Source organism: Budorcas taxicolor, chromosome X, assembly GCF_023091745.1.
Source record: "Budorcas taxicolor isolate Tak-1 chromosome X, Takin1.1, whole genome shotgun sequence".
NCBI classification, from domain to species: Eukaryota; Metazoa; Chordata; class Mammalia; order Artiodactyla; family Bovidae; genus Budorcas; species Budorcas taxicolor.
In genome coordinates, this window is record NC_068935.1 from 63,224,641 (window position 1) to 63,239,939 (window position 15,299).

Consider the following 15,299-nt stretch of genomic DNA (forward strand, 5'->3'; position numbering starts at 1 on the left):
GGATTCCTTGCTTTCTGGTAGAACAAGCTTTTCCAAGCTCATTTTGTCCTTACCTAACGTTGGCCTTGGAGTCAGCCTTTAATGACACTTATAAACCAGTACATGGGCACCAGGAGTGCCACTGCTTCTGGCCTTTTCCATAGACAGTTAGGGAATGTATGTATTGGAGAGAGAGACACACACACACAAGTGGGAGAGCGACACTCACACAGAGAGACACACACACAGAGTTAGAGAATGTATGTTTGTGAGAGACACACACATGTGAGACACACACACACACAAATACTCTTCATTCTGGCTGTTTCCCATTATCTCCCTAGTCTCCCTATTTCTACCCTCACAGTCTCCCTTGCACAAGTGCCCTCCTCAGCCCCTCAGATGTCAGCTCGCCCTCTCCTGGAGGCCCTAAATTTCCCTGCTGAGCCCTCTCTCCTAGAAGTTCCTTCCTCACCCCGCTTGATTGGGTTTTACCTTCCTCATCAGCCGCATCTCCATGTGAACACCCTGCTCACCTGCCCTGAGGGCTCTGACCACCTGCCCTGAGCTGTCTGATCCCCCTGGTGCCGGCCTGGTTCTGCCACATTGCGTGACTTTGGGATGGAACTGAGCAGGAAGGGCAGAGCTGTGGAGGGGAAGGCATTAATTTAAATAAACTTGGCAGACTTGTCATTTTCAGTGCACTTTGCTATATAAAGGACTCCTGTTCCACACCTTCCTCTAAAGTGGAAATGCCCTTTATCTTGAGTCTTTTGTGCTGAGCACATATCATATATCACACTAAGCACTGTGCTCAGTACAGGGGACACAAAAGTGAAAATACACACAGTACAGCTCTTATAAATTATCTTGCAATTAACTCAGATTTCATTCACATATTTGATTGCTAAGTGTTCAAAAGAAAGTTTTTTTTTTCTTACTTTGATCTGTGCATCAGTTCAGTTCAGTTCAGTTCAGTCGTTCAGTCGTGTCCAACTCTTTGCGACCCCATGAATCGTAGCACGCCAAGCTTCCCTGTCCATCACCAACTCCCAGGGTTCACTCAGACTCGTGTTCATCGAGTCAGTGATACCATCCAGCCATCTCATCCTAAGAATACTGAATTATCTTGAGTGTTTTTATTATTATCTAGACTGGACAAAGATAAAACCTCTTACCATTTCATGAATCCAAATTTTGGAAAAGATTGTCATAGCTTAAATGTTTTACAGAACATTTAGTTTATAAGATGATAGCTCACTTCAGGCAATTTTGAAAGGCACATCTGTAGTCTTGATGATATTCACATACCCTTTGATTCTGGTATTTCATTTCCGGGAAATTCTGAAGGGAATAATCAGGGGTGTGCCTTAGGGATCATCTGCAAGGTGTCCTGAGCATCAGGGGGTGAGATGTGTCTTGGTGGAATCTCGCAGTGAGACAGTACATGGGCATTACCGTCGGTGCCTGGACAGATGGCAGCAGTCGTGGCAACGCAGGAGAGTACACACTTGGCCCCAATTATATTATGTAAAAATTACCTTTGTGCTTCTAAATTGGACATTTATAATCTTGTAGTAATTGTTTCTGGATTATGACAAGTTAGTTTTTAGGAGAAAAGTCACTGTCTACAGTCACTGTTAGTTACTGCTTTTATGGAGGTGTACTTTACATAAAGGGCTTCCCTGGCTTCTCGCTGGTAAAGAGCCCACCTGCCAATGCAGGAGACATGGGTTTGATCCCTGGGTCGGGACTATCCCATGGAAAAGGAAATGGCAACTCACTCCAGTATTCTTGCTTGGGAAATACTTATGGCCAGAGGAGCCTGGTGGGCTACAGTCCATAGGGCCGCAAAGAGTCGGACACAACTGAGTGACTGAGCATTATTCTAAACCAGTGGCAGCCTTTTTCTTGAACCTTATAGTCCACGGGGTTGCAGAAGAGTCATACAAGACTTAGCAACTGAACGACAACAACTGAAATATAAGAAAAGTCACAGATCTTGGTTTTTTATGTCTGATGACTTTTGACAGTTACATTCATCTGTGTAACTATCGCTCAAAACAAGAAGTTGTCTGTTTTTCTGCCAGTCGTATGTCATTAGACTTCCAGCGCCTGGGGTCCAGGGACCCGGCCCATCCTTTGTACTGCTGCATATTCTGCCTGCAGCCTCACTTCCTGCAAATCAGTGAGAAATCTTCCCAGAATTGAGAGGTTTTCACACTGCATCATTGGCACCCTGGTGGTTGTCTAGTAACTAACAATCAACGAGAGACTCAAAAGTAGATAAAATACCTCAAAGAGATATTTTTAGAGATGTGTTTTTTTTGTTGTTGTTGTTTGTTTTTATATATAATCACTTTGAAACCTCACGGGCCAGATGATAGTTTTAGTCACTGAAAGCTTCTAAGATGGAGGGCATACCGGTGATCTGGTGGTCGTCTGTGCCCTTCTGGCCAAGGAACTCAGACTCTGGTCCTTCTGTAAATGTCATGTTGTGTCACTGACGTCTAAGTGAAGCCTGGGCCCAGAGTAGGGACTCACTGAGGGGGAAGTAGAGAGTCAGGGAGTGGACAGCAGGGTGCAGAGTGGGTCTGGGTGTGGGGTGTGTCCCCTGCTCCTTTACACCCGCCCTGCCCATCAGCATTCCTCTGGGAAGCTGCCGTCAACCCCAGGCTTTGCACTGGTGTTTGCTCTCTGCAGTAGATTTCTTAAGAATGCAAACATCAAATATAATAAAGCTGGAAAAAAGAATGCAATGCTGGGATGGGGAAGACAGCAGGGGATTCCAAGGGGCACAGTCTCAGGGACTGTGGGGAGCATTCCGTTTGAAGTGCACTCTGTGGACTGGCCTACTTAATGCTCACAGAAGCCCCACGGCGTAGGTGTGGCTGTCATCCTCAGAGGGGCTGCCTGGCCAGCCTGACTCACATGGCTATGGGTGGAGGTGGGGGCACATGGTCTCTCATTGAGGCCCCAACTGCTCTGTTGTGCTGGGTCCATTTTAATAGACTCTCTCTCCCACCTGGAATTATATCCCAGCTCTACTCCTGACCATGCGACTTCAGGCAATTCAGCTGATCTCTCCACCCTTCATTTTCTCATCTGTGATGGTGGGGGGCCGGGGGAGTCTTTGAGTTTGGGCATAGGAAGTGTTAGCCCAGTGCCGAGGTTTGGGGATGCAAATAGTTTAGCAGTGGAAAGTATATTCCAACAAGAAAAAGCATTTGCCATTAAATACTCACTCAGCCAAGCTTCCATGAGCTCACCTGGCCGCTTGTCCACTTACTTGTTCTGTAGGCTCCCCTGAGTTCTCTGCTCAGGAGACCACCAGCACATTTTCAGAAGACACCCCCACAGCTCCTCCAGCAGTGGCTAAGAGTGGCAGCAGTGAGGAGGGGCCCAGGGAGGCTGGGTCCCCTGAGCAGGCATTCAGCAAGTAGCAAAAGTCACTCCCTGCAGGTTCCAGCACCAGCAGCAGCAGGTAAACAGGAGATGCTTAGCCCATATGGTAAACAGACCTGCCCCTCCATCTCCCAGGCCCCTTCAATTAAAGCAAACAACATGCACCCTCCTGTATCCCAGTTGCCAGCAAGGAGGTGGAGAGTGGGAGCCTTGGAGATCAGCCCCGGCCTTTCATTTCTCCAGGTAATTCATCCTCTGAATGCAAACCATTGTTGGTAGTTTACGGGCCATGTTGTCTAGTGTTGAAAGGAATGGTCGGTGGTGTCTGAGTGGTTTTTTCATTCAGAGTCGTACAACGTGGCTACTCTTCACGCTGACAGCAACCCCACCCTGGAGTCTCCACAGGGGAAAGAGGCCTGGGGGCTGTGTGGAGAGCACTAGAGAGGCATGTTGGCTTTGACTTAAGGGCAGAGGTTTGTAGGTTTCGTGTCAAACAGCTTTGGATTCTGGTCCTAACAGTGCTGCTTATCTAGCTGTGTGGGGCATTGGACAGGTCAGTGTGAAGCAGAAGGAATGAAGCCCTGACATTCTGCATGGCAGTGAGGGGTTCTTCGATGCCGGTAGACTAGTTTATAAGCAGTCCAGTAGTATCTTTATTGGTGTTCCCTCAATGTTTTTAAAATATTGAGTCTTTCTCTCTCTCTGTTTTGGCTGTGCTGGGTCCCTGTGGTGGCACATCAGCTTCTCCGGTTGCAGAGCATGGGCTTAGGTGCCCTGTGGCATGTGGGATCTTAGTTCCCTGACCAGGGATCAAATCCACATCTCCTGCATTGAAAGGTGTATTCTTAAACACTGGACCCCCAGGGAAGTCTGGTAAATTATTGTTAGCAGTCAAAAATTGTCAGAAAAGAAAGTGCTTAGTCATGTCCGACTCTTTGCGACCCCAGGCTCCTCTGTCCATGGGATTTTCCAGGCAAGAATACTGAAGTGGGTTGCCATTTCCTTCTCCCGAAGATCTTCCCAACCCAAGGATTGAACCCTGGTCTCCCGCATTGTAGGCAGACACTTTACCATCTGAGACAGCAGGGAAGTCAGGGGAGTTCTGTCTCCTTACACCAAAATTTTGAAGTGATGGACCTTAAAGCCCTTGGCATGTCACAGCTCTGGGACAGACTGTGTTATAGCTCTCAGACAGATCAGAGTTAACAGCTCTGTGTTACAGCTCAGTTTTATTTAGAAAATAAAAGGAAAGTACATCCTGGAGGCATGAGAGCATGCTGAGCCAAAAGACGTGAAGAGAAGAGAGAGAGAGAGAGAGAGAGAGAGAGAGAGAGAGAGAGAGAGCGAGCGAGCGACCCCCAGCCTTTGGCTCCTTGTTTTGTATGTTTTTGCTTCCCCTGGGCCTGCCCTGTGTAAATTGGGCAAGCCATGAGTGCTCTTTGTTCTACCTGAGATTCTCACTCTGGTCCTCAGACCTTCCTTTGTTCTATTTCATGGGCGTTTCCCTTCCTTGTCTTTTAGCCACCACCATTCTGGACTCCTTTTTCCTATTCTAACTACCTAACAAAAATGTTCCAAAGTGTGGGTGCCCTGAGGAAACAGATCAAAGTTTCCACCTTTCCCCAGAATTTTTTAAAGATGCCTTTACAACCTTCTCCCCAGACCCTATTTTTCTTGGGTTCTTAGGAAGCATTCCAGAGGCCCACTGTGGCCTATGTTCTAGAGACTTATGTACATTCATTGTGCTGTTGTAGTTTTGTACTGTAAGCAGGCACCATGCTCACTCCTCGGTTTGGTGAAGATTTATCGCCGACTGGAGAGATCTCTGGAGTCACTCCAGCCAGACACAGTCGTAACAGCTGCTCTAGGGAAGTCTTCTTGGGAAGGTAGGGATGGGCAGTGACAGGTAAATCCTTCCTGAAGAGTAGGAGGAAGTCTGAACGTGCCAGAGTAGCCTGAGGGAGTCTGGCAAACAGACTGTCTAGTCAGCTTCCCCTGGGGACCTGGGGTCTAAACAGGAGGAAGAGCTGTGGGCAGATCCTGGGAGAGCTCTGCTTACTGAGTGTCAAGTGCTCCTAAGAGGGGCTGTGAGCACCGGTTAGCCACCCAGGGAACCCAGCCCAGGCTGGAGTTGAGCCAGCAGGCTGGTAAGATAGGATGTGCTAGGTCAGCTGTCCTGCTTGTTTGACGGCACCTATGTCCAGCCAGGATGCTGGTTCAGGATGCACTTGTGAGGGAAGCCCCAGGGGTGCTGTGGACCAGGGTCTGAAATGAACCCTCACTAGGTCTAGGTCCTTGAGTTTTAATACTCTATTGATGTGTTATGTTCATCCATTTATGCAATGAACTTTTTCTGCACCACATCCGGTGGTACAGGTGAGTGGACTGCAGTGAACTTGGCACACAATCTCCTGATGTAGGGAGGGAGGCCACAGGAGAAACCACAGGAGAAACACCAGTGCAGTGAGAGCCGAGAACAGGGGACCTGATCTTTCTTAGAACCTGTGTCAGGCTTCCCAAAGGAAGTGCCCTTTAGGCTGAAACCTGAAGGAGGGGTGTGGGTGAGTGGGTTTGGGGCCCAGGGAAGAGATGGCCTAGCATGTTTCCAAGGTCTGAAGCAGGTGGGCAGGCAGGTATGTGGACTGGAGGCCAGGGCAGTCATGGGAGGTTATGCTGGAGAGGCAGTTGGGTCAGGACCTGCAGAACCCTGTAGATCCCTGTGGGATTCCAGCTGTTAGATGGAGAGCTGTGGAGAACCCAGGAAGACTCCAGCCATGGTCAGGGCATCGGAGTGTGGAGAGTGGATTGAAGAGGCAGTGGGGGCTGGGAGCGGGGAGGAGCATCGGGGAGAGTTTCTCTTGGAGGTGTGCTGGTCATGTGTCAGCACCAAGAGAGCCTTTGATCTGTGTGAGCATCCAAGCTACCGTGTGTAGTCGGGGAGCCCCAGGGTCCCGTGTGACAATGGCATGACCATGCATCCATCCTGGGAGAGGGCCTGAGCCTGAACGTTGTCATGCATACACTGGGGCCTCCCCTCTCTGGTCTTCTGTCTGGGTGGGTTTTTCCTGGAAGAGTGTGTGTGCATGCACCGCAGACTGTCTGCTCTGCAGCACCTGTGCAGCCAGGTCTCTGTCTCTGCCAGGAGCAGCTGTACAAGATGCAGCACTGGCAGCCAGCATACCCTCTGCCATCCCACCCGTAGCACACCTTCTACCCGCACCACCCCCAGATACTGGGCTTCTACATGGACCCATGGATCCCGCCCACTCAGGCCCCAGTGGATTTCTACCCCTAGGCCCTGCATTCCTCAGGTAATCACCAAGGTGCAGTGGAAGGCCAGGATATGTGGTGTGGTCAAGGGCGTTGCCTTAGGAGGTAGACAGACCCCACCAGGATTCCAGTATGACCTCTTTGCAACTCACATATCCATTCTGAGTTTTAACTTCCTTGTTTGCAAAATGAGGGTATAATAGTACCTCTCCCAAAGAATTGTTAGGAAGAGACTTTAAGATTATGAATCATAAATATTCTTAATTAATTTTCGTATCTCTGCCATGTAGTTTTGTCCCTCTTTCCATTCTTTAGTGTTCTTCGTGTTCTTTCTTTTCCTTGATTAGTCTTTCCCAAGGTTTGTCAAATGTCATTTTTAATGTCATTTTTAAAAATGTATCTTTTGAGGTTCTCAATTCCTCTCTTTTATTTGGTTTTTATTTCATTAATTTCTGTCTCCCCCCATTTTTTCCACTGAAATTATTTTGTTATTTATCCAATTATGTTGGATGCTTAATTAGATCACTAGTTCCGAGTTTTCTGATGTATTTATGTCTCACCTGAGTTTATGAACCACTGAATTTTAAAATAACATTTTTATTATTGTTCAGTTCTAAATATTAGTCTGATTTTGAGTGATTTTTAATGGTACGTTGTAAAATTTCCAAATACAGAGTTTTAATATCACCCGTATGATGCTAATTTCTACTGTGGCTGCCTTTTGGTCATATATCATGGTCTGTATGATATAGACCAGCAGTCATAATTTTTTTCTATTAATACCAGATAATAAATAGTTTAGTCGATGAACTGCTACTCCAGTTTTGCTGTCGTAGAACAGAAACAGCTACAGACAATAGTAAGTGAATGGGTGTGGGTGCTTTCCAGTAAAACTTTATTTTTAACAAGTGGCAGATCAAACTTCACTCAGGGGCTTGAAAAGAATGTATTCTCTTATTGGACATGGTCTGTTAAATTGTGCTTGCTAACTGTGCTGTACAAATATCATCACACTTTTTTATCCCTTTGATAAGTTACTAAGAGGTGTGTGAACATTTTCCACTGTGATTGTGGATTTGTCAAATGTTATAAACCTGTCAGTTGTTGTTTTACCTACCTGGAAGTGTATAGGCTTGGGATGACTGCATCTTGTTTCTTATATCTTTGTATAGCACATTTGTTACTTGGGTTTTCTACCTTTAATGTCTACTTTATCTGATCATAATTTCATTCCAATTTTCTTTCAATTAGTCTTCGTGTGGTGTCTTTTTTCCCCAACTTTTTATTGTCAGCCTGAGCCCTTTTTGGAGGAGAATATCTTTGTAGATTTAAGGTACCCACATTGAGCATCTGTGACTTTAGTTGCCAAAGTTCTTCCCCTTGGATTGAGGGAGGGAGTGTCAAGTTTTCTGATTCTTTTTGTTTGTTTTCCTTCTACATTCTGTTTCTACTGTGAGTGGTTAGGTTAAATTCTAACAAGCAGCCTTGACTTAACAAAGGCTTATCAGCTTACCCTGAACCTGAGCTCTAATTCATGAGTCTTGTAATTTTTGCCTGGAATTTCAATTTTTCCCTTGTTTTGATTCTTACCAAATTATTATCTTTGTTCTTTTATTCAGTCTATACTTGTTCAGATCTGCCTGTATGTTCACTAGTTTCTTTGCTGCTTATCCTTCCATCTGGGTTCCATTTATTTTTTCAGAAGGTACATTCTGTCAAGGCCTCTAGGAAACTTTTTTGGCAAGACGTATTCTTCTCATGGGCTTCCCAGGTGGTGCCAGTAGTAAAGAATTCACCTGAAAATGCAGGAGACATGGATTCCATTCCTGGGTCTAGAAGATCCCCTGGATGAGAAAATGGCACCCCTCTCCAGTATTCTTGCCTGTGAAATCCCATAGACAGAGGAGCCTGACTGGCTACAGTCCATGGGGCCACCAAGAGTTCGACACGACTGAACAACTGAGCACTGTTTTTCACCTACGACCGCCTTTCTCTTGAACAATAGTGTAGCTGGTATAGAACTCTAGGTTTGCAGTTACTTTCTTTTAGGACTGTGAAGATAGTATTCCTTTTCTTGTGGCTCCTGTATCTGGTTTGTGTTACTTTAAGATCTCTCTGTCTTTGGTCTCCTGTAGTTCTTTCTCAAACTGCTGTGTCTAAGCATGTGTCTATATCTATCCTTACTTTATTCTGCTTAAAATTCATGGTGCTCAAATCTAAGGTTGTATGGCTTTCATCCCTTCTGGGAGTTTCTCTTATAATTATCATGTTAACTAGTTCCCTTTTTTCATTCTTGTATCCTTTCTTCCTAGGTCATCCACTTAGATTATTTGTACTTATTGTGCTATACAAATATCTGCATCATGATCCTTCTCACTTTGCCTCCAAGTCTCTTGACTATATGAGAGCTGATTTATGTGGTACCTTCTGGGAAAATGCTTAGAAATATTTTCTAATTCCATGTTATCTCCAACTGTGTCTAATCTGCTGTTTTTATTTGTTTTTACTGTCCAGGGGGTTTTTAATTTCAGTGACTGTATTTTTATTACTAGACTTTTCCCCTCAGATTTTTATTCTTGTGTCTTGCATTTTTGTGAGTTTTCAGTTCTTTCTTTTATGCTTTTAATAATGTAAACAGTAATTCTCTGGTGTTTAACATTTTGATCTGTTTGAAGTTCTTGGGGACAGTGCACGATCCTATGAACTTGCTGTGGGCTTGTGGTGGATTGCTTTCCCCGCAATGTTCTGGGGGTTTTGACTCATGAGTTCATTTCCAGCAGAGCTATTCTTACCTTGGGGGTTCTGTGTAGCTTTCTTTGACAGTGTATCCTTCCAGGGTGGCTCTATGTTTTCCTCTGCCCGCCTAGAACTACCTTTTATTGTACCTCAGGAAGTTTCTGGAGAATTCTAGGAGTGTAAATCTGAACTCCAGTCTGCTGCCCCCAAGCCTGCATGAAAGCTGACATGTGGCCATGAATTCCTCACAGGGGACTGTTTTCCCTGCCCTGGCCCTGGCTAGGACACTAGCTCAGTCATCTCCCTCTCCTAAAGAGCATGAGGTTTTTTTTGTCTTGAAATTGAACACATAGCCCTTTGAGGGTCTTTGTGTAAGCAGCACCTCAGCTATAGCTCTCTGCCTTGTGCAGAGAAGCCCCATCTCTTGTCAGGAGGGTGAGGGGTCGGTGTTTAGGAGCACACCTATAGATTTCTGCATCTGACAGATGTGTCCCTGGTTCCCCTCTAGGGAGCCCTTGCTCGTGCCTCTGGCCCATGGCTCTTGCCCATGGCTGTGGTTTCAGCTCCCTGGGAGTTTCCTGGTTTTGGGGGAGCAGAGCTCTGCAAGTGAAATGTGTAATATGTTTTGTCCAGCGTTTTTGTGACAAGAGGTTTTTTTCAGGTAATATGAGCTGCCATATTGCCAAAAATAGGTCTGTGTAGTGCTGAACAGTTCTGCATACCTCGTAATCAATACTTAGTAACTGGTGTGTAATTTTAGGATTCCAGAGAGGGTCCTCACCACCACATGACTCAGACTACCTTTGTGCTGGAGTCATATATTGATCACATTTGGACAGAGCACTCCAAAACTGAAACTACTGGCCTGATGCAGAACCATTTTCCTGATCAGATTATCTCAGCTTTAAAAACGGGCACAAAAACATTGGCAGCCAGTAATTAGCTTTGTGAAGTATCTGAAAAATCAGACCCTCTTTTCTACACAGACTCTGGCCCAATGGGAGACCTTTACTGTTGTCTACAGCATCCCATCAGGAAGAAGTGTACAGACAGGCCCTGGTGGGGGGTGCTGTCTCCCCGGCTGATTTGTATCTGATTGGACTGAGATGTCAGTGTATCCCTGTCTCCTTGGGCAAGTTAAAAGTTGAGTGTCATCTGTGTCTCCCTTCTGCCCTTCCCTGGATAGAATGTGGTATATTACTGTAAACTCAGGGGCAGAAACAAGCAGAGCTGAAGCCCAGACCCCTTTCTGAATCTTCTTGCAGGGTTTGGAGGCAAACAGATGCTGGCTCCTTGGTGTGTGTGGACTTCCTGGAGTGTAGCTCATCTTTCCTGTGTCTGTGCAAAAGACCCTCGGGCATCTCCCACTGCTAGCTGCCTGACCCCTTAGCTTTCTGCCACCAGCCATGAGCTCTCTAGTTGGTTGTGTCCTGTTTCCATTTGCCAGTTTCTTATACTCTTGAACATAGGGACTCTTCGCTTCAACATAGGGACTCTTCATTGGGAACTAAGATTGGACCTCCAAGGTCTTTGAACAGGCCTTTCAGATTGTGTTGTGTGTGCCTTCAGAGGTTCTGTGATCAGATGACGTGAAGCAGGTGGGGTGCTGCATCTGCATGATGGTCAGGGCAGCTTGTCTCCTCTGGGCCTGTGGGCGGCCCATGGCTTGCTGAATGAGGTGAATGATTGGCTGATTGCTTCCTTCAGGATTGATGAAATCCATAAAGCCCCTGGATTCCCTCAGTGGGACTGGCTGTCATGCTGAGGACCAGTGCTGTGTGCCCCGCTGCTGGAAAGGAAGGTGACTGCCATTGATCCCGCCCCTGTGTGGAGCCCCTAGGGTTACATGGCCTTGCAGAGCAAGGGCTACTCGCTGACCCACCTGAAATCCAGTGACAATTTGGCCATGGGCGTGCATGTCAGGTGAGGCGTTGTTTGGTCCTGCTGCCCTGCAGCTGAAGGAGGAATCTCGGTCCTCAGTGAGATGAACTCTGGGAGGAGGCCCTGTCCTGGGAGACACTGCCCTCAGGGAAGGGGTGCCTTGGGAGGGACCAGTGTGCTCTGGGGAAGGAGCGTGAGACGAGGATGGTTGGGTGCTTTCATGTGAGAGGCTCTGATGGTGACTGAAGGCCCAGGAGGAACCCTGGGGTCAGAGGCAAATCCCACAGAACCTTGGGGCAGGGCCACGGGGTGGGGTTGAGCGCATGTGTTATGGCTCATTCCTGTGAAAGTAAGGTGAGCTGGCAGAAGGGAGCACCCAGCTGTCCCAGGAGATGGGGCCTGTCCATGAAGTGGCTGAGGACGAGGACCAAAAGAATGACCCCATGCTGGCCAGTGTGGGCCCAGCCACCTCAGAGGACCAGGGCTCAGTCTGTTCCAGCTCGGACCATGCAGCCAGCCATCCCGAGGGGGAGAACAACCCTGGTGGGGCCCCAGAGGCCAGATCCTTCAGGGAGTCCAGCCACCCACTCGTGACCAGGAGGAATAACTGGATCTTCATTGATGAGAAGCAAGGCTTTGGGGCCCGGGGGCCAGCCCGCAGCCATAGCCATGGTTTCTGAGAGTTGACCTTCCACTGACAGCCCACTGGTAGCAGCCTGTGGAGGGGTGGCATCTTCGGGGTGCTGGGCCTCTACAGTGGAAGCCAGAGGAGTGGCCAGGGCTGAGGTCTGCAGGAGTTTGAGGCACTGGATGACTTCCCCCAGGACAAGCCCCAGTGGAGGTTCGCCAGCGAGACCCACAGCGAGTTCTCTGAGTAGGAGGAGCTTTCCAAGCGGCAGCAGCAGCAGCGAGGCACTGAGTCCGGGGATAAGGGCATGCTCCCAGAGTGGGAGGAGGCCACGGGAAGGAAGGGCGACTTCAGGGAGTCCTGCTGGTCTGGCAGGATGCACCCCAAGGACAACGGTGGGCCTGAGGCCAATAACTGAGGCCCCCAGGCCTTCAGGCGTGCCCTGCCCCCTGTGGCTGAGCAACTGTGTGTACGGCCAGAGAAACTTTGCAGCGAAAGAGGTGGCCCCTTGATTGAGTCGGGGTCCTGGTGCCTCCTGGCAGGAGCCTGCATGTGGGGCCCAGCGGCCCTTAGACAGAGACTACATCCCAGACACCTATAGACGCCCTGATGCCTTGGGCTCCCGGGGCTTCAAGAATGGCTGTGTGGAAGCCAAGAGGGCCTTCTTCCAAGATGACCAGCAGCAGATTCTGAAAATGCCGAGAACTGGCCCTTCAGGCAAAGGCGGCCTCCGCACCAGGACAAGCCCTGCCACTTCCACCAACTCTGACGGGAATGGGAGGCCCAGGACCCGTGGGGGCCAAAGGATGAGCCACCCCTGCTGGCCAACCAGTGGCCAGGCCATCCCAGATGCTACCGTGGGGACAGGAGCATCAGCATGGGCTGAAAGTCCCCTGAGAGCAGCGACTTCAGCGAGAGGCAGGAGTGGAGGGACAGTCTGAACTGGACTCCCAGGCTGATGGCGACCCCTGGGGTAAGCACAGGTGAGAAGAAGGAGCGGGCCAAGCGGACCTTCTTGGGCCAGAGACCCCTGGTGGACAGCCTGAGCCGGAAGCTGGAGCCAGGAGGGTTTGGGGAGAAGTCTGTTAGGCTAGGTGGCGGTGACACTTCTTCACACTATGAGAGTCATCAGAATGGGATGTCTTTGAAAGCCAAAAGGAAAACCAGAAGCAGAGTCCTGGGTCCTTTTCTGTTGCTATGGTTCTGTTAGCAGTGTTTCCAGCAGCACCTCACGCATGTTGTCCTGCCATGTGTCAGGGCCTGCCCCAACTCCTTCCCTCTCATAGTGTTCCAGGGGTGACCGCCCACCAAGGCTATCATGTGTGAGCACCTCCATCATTGGCTCTCACCCTGCTGTCTACTCTTGTGGCATATTACTGTGGCTTCAGAACTGAGACTAGAGTCGCCATCCGGGTAGTCCCCCTGAAGTTGCTGTCCCAGTACTGGTCTCAAGAGTTCAGTCTCCATATGTCTCCTCCGAGTCCAGCCAAGAGGCCACCACCACAGGGTTGTGGTTGCTGTCTGTGCATGGCACCTGGTGAGCACTGGTTGGTTCACCATACTTCTCAGCCCCTGATTGCTGCCAGGCAGTTTCTTCACTGGGGCATTGCTGGCCTCCTGGCCCTGCAGAGAGAGATCTTCCCTGAGAGCCTTTGCTTCTCCACAAAAGATAAGCAACCCCACTCTGGGGATTACCCCACACACATTTGGTGATATCCAGGCAGTAAGCAGGGGCCATGGGTGGCTGCTTAGGCCCGAAGAGTGCCTTGGGGCACTCAAACCCGAGGCTTTGGGGTGGGTGCCCTGTGCTCGGCATCTGCTCACTGCCCACAGCTGGCCTGCGATCAGGATGGGGCAGAGCTCATGCAGCCCACATCCCTGATGCTGCTCAGGCCCCACCCAGGTGCCAAAGAAGACAATTTTCCCACTTCCCGGCCTCCTCAAGAGTTCAGGGCACAGAGGCCTTGCCTGTAGTTCACTTGTATCTCTGAACAAGGTGCCACAGGAGAATGTGGATTCTTGTAGGTGTGGATCTAGAGACGCTTTTTGGCCCCAGATGACAAGACCTGGCTTTACTTCTGGTTTCTGCCCCAGGGGACTGGCAGTGAGTGAGGCCTGGGCTCCCTCTGTGGCCCAGTTCTAAGTCTTGCCCCTTATCTCTTTTCTGTAGCTCTACTGGGTTACTAAGCAAAGAGAAAGGATAGGAGTACTAGCCGGGGGAGGAGGTGAGGACAGAGCAGCTTCCCCATGGGCTTTGCAGGAGCAGTGCTCTGGGGCAGCTTCCCCACAGGCTCACAACAGCATGTCACCAGCCACCCCTTCTTCTGGGTGGAGGGGACACCAGGAGAAATGACAGACGGGGGCTGAGCTTGTGTGTGTGCTGTGCGCATATGCGGCTTCTTCTTGAGCCATTTCTGAGCTGACAAGATCCTCCTTCCTCTCTAGGTCCCCAGACGAGGCCTTTCCTGGAGGTCTTGGCTGCGGCAGTGGGAGTGGCCACTACATGCTAGAGTGGGAAGCCTGTGCTGCCTCTGATGTCACCGAAGCCCCCTGTGAGAAGGCAGAGAAGGAAGCCAAGCTGGTCACCCAGAGGTCAGGAGAGCAGAGAGAGACCGTGAAACCATTTGACCTGAACTACGGACATGGGTATCAGCTCAAATCTTCAGGGGAAGAAGGATCCAGGCAAAATGAGGTGGGTCATGGCCACTGCCATGGGTTGCTGATTTTGTCCTTTCACTGAATATCTTAGGTTCTGGGCATGTACTGGATTAAGAGCAAAACAGAAAGGATTCATGCCCTCATGTTGCTCACAGCCCTGCTGCATCCCCATAACAGCCCTGCAGTGTCCCAGTTTTAAAGATGGGAAGCTGAGGCCCAGAGAAGTTGAGTGGTATGTCCAGGGTCACACAGCTGGTTAGGAGTGGAGCTGGGCCTCAGGTGTGTCGGTCTCTGAGGCCTGTTTTCTTCACTGTAGCCTGTTTGGTTCGAGATAACAGTGCATTAAAAGGTTATGAGAAAGGTGTAGAAATCCTCTCTGGGTTTCCTAGACCCTGGTGATAGTGAATATGCTGAGGCCCAAGCCAGCTAAACTCCTGGCCTTTTGAGTTGACTCAATGCTTATATTTTGGGTGTCTGTAGGGTTAGGTTATTCTTAGCTTGCAGTAAAAGGAACCATTGCCCTTCCTTGTGAATCTTGGTTCAGATGCCATCATTGAAAATTGCGGATACAGCCCTGGGGAGGAGAGTGAGGTGGGCTCTGGTGGGCAAAGACTTCATTGAGATCCTGACCAAGAAGCAGCACCGCCTGTTGGAGGATGAGAGGCAAAAGAAGGAGCAAGCCCTCCAGGTATGGGGCATGATGCAAGGGGGCTGGGATGCAGAGACCTGTAGCCTGCAGAGT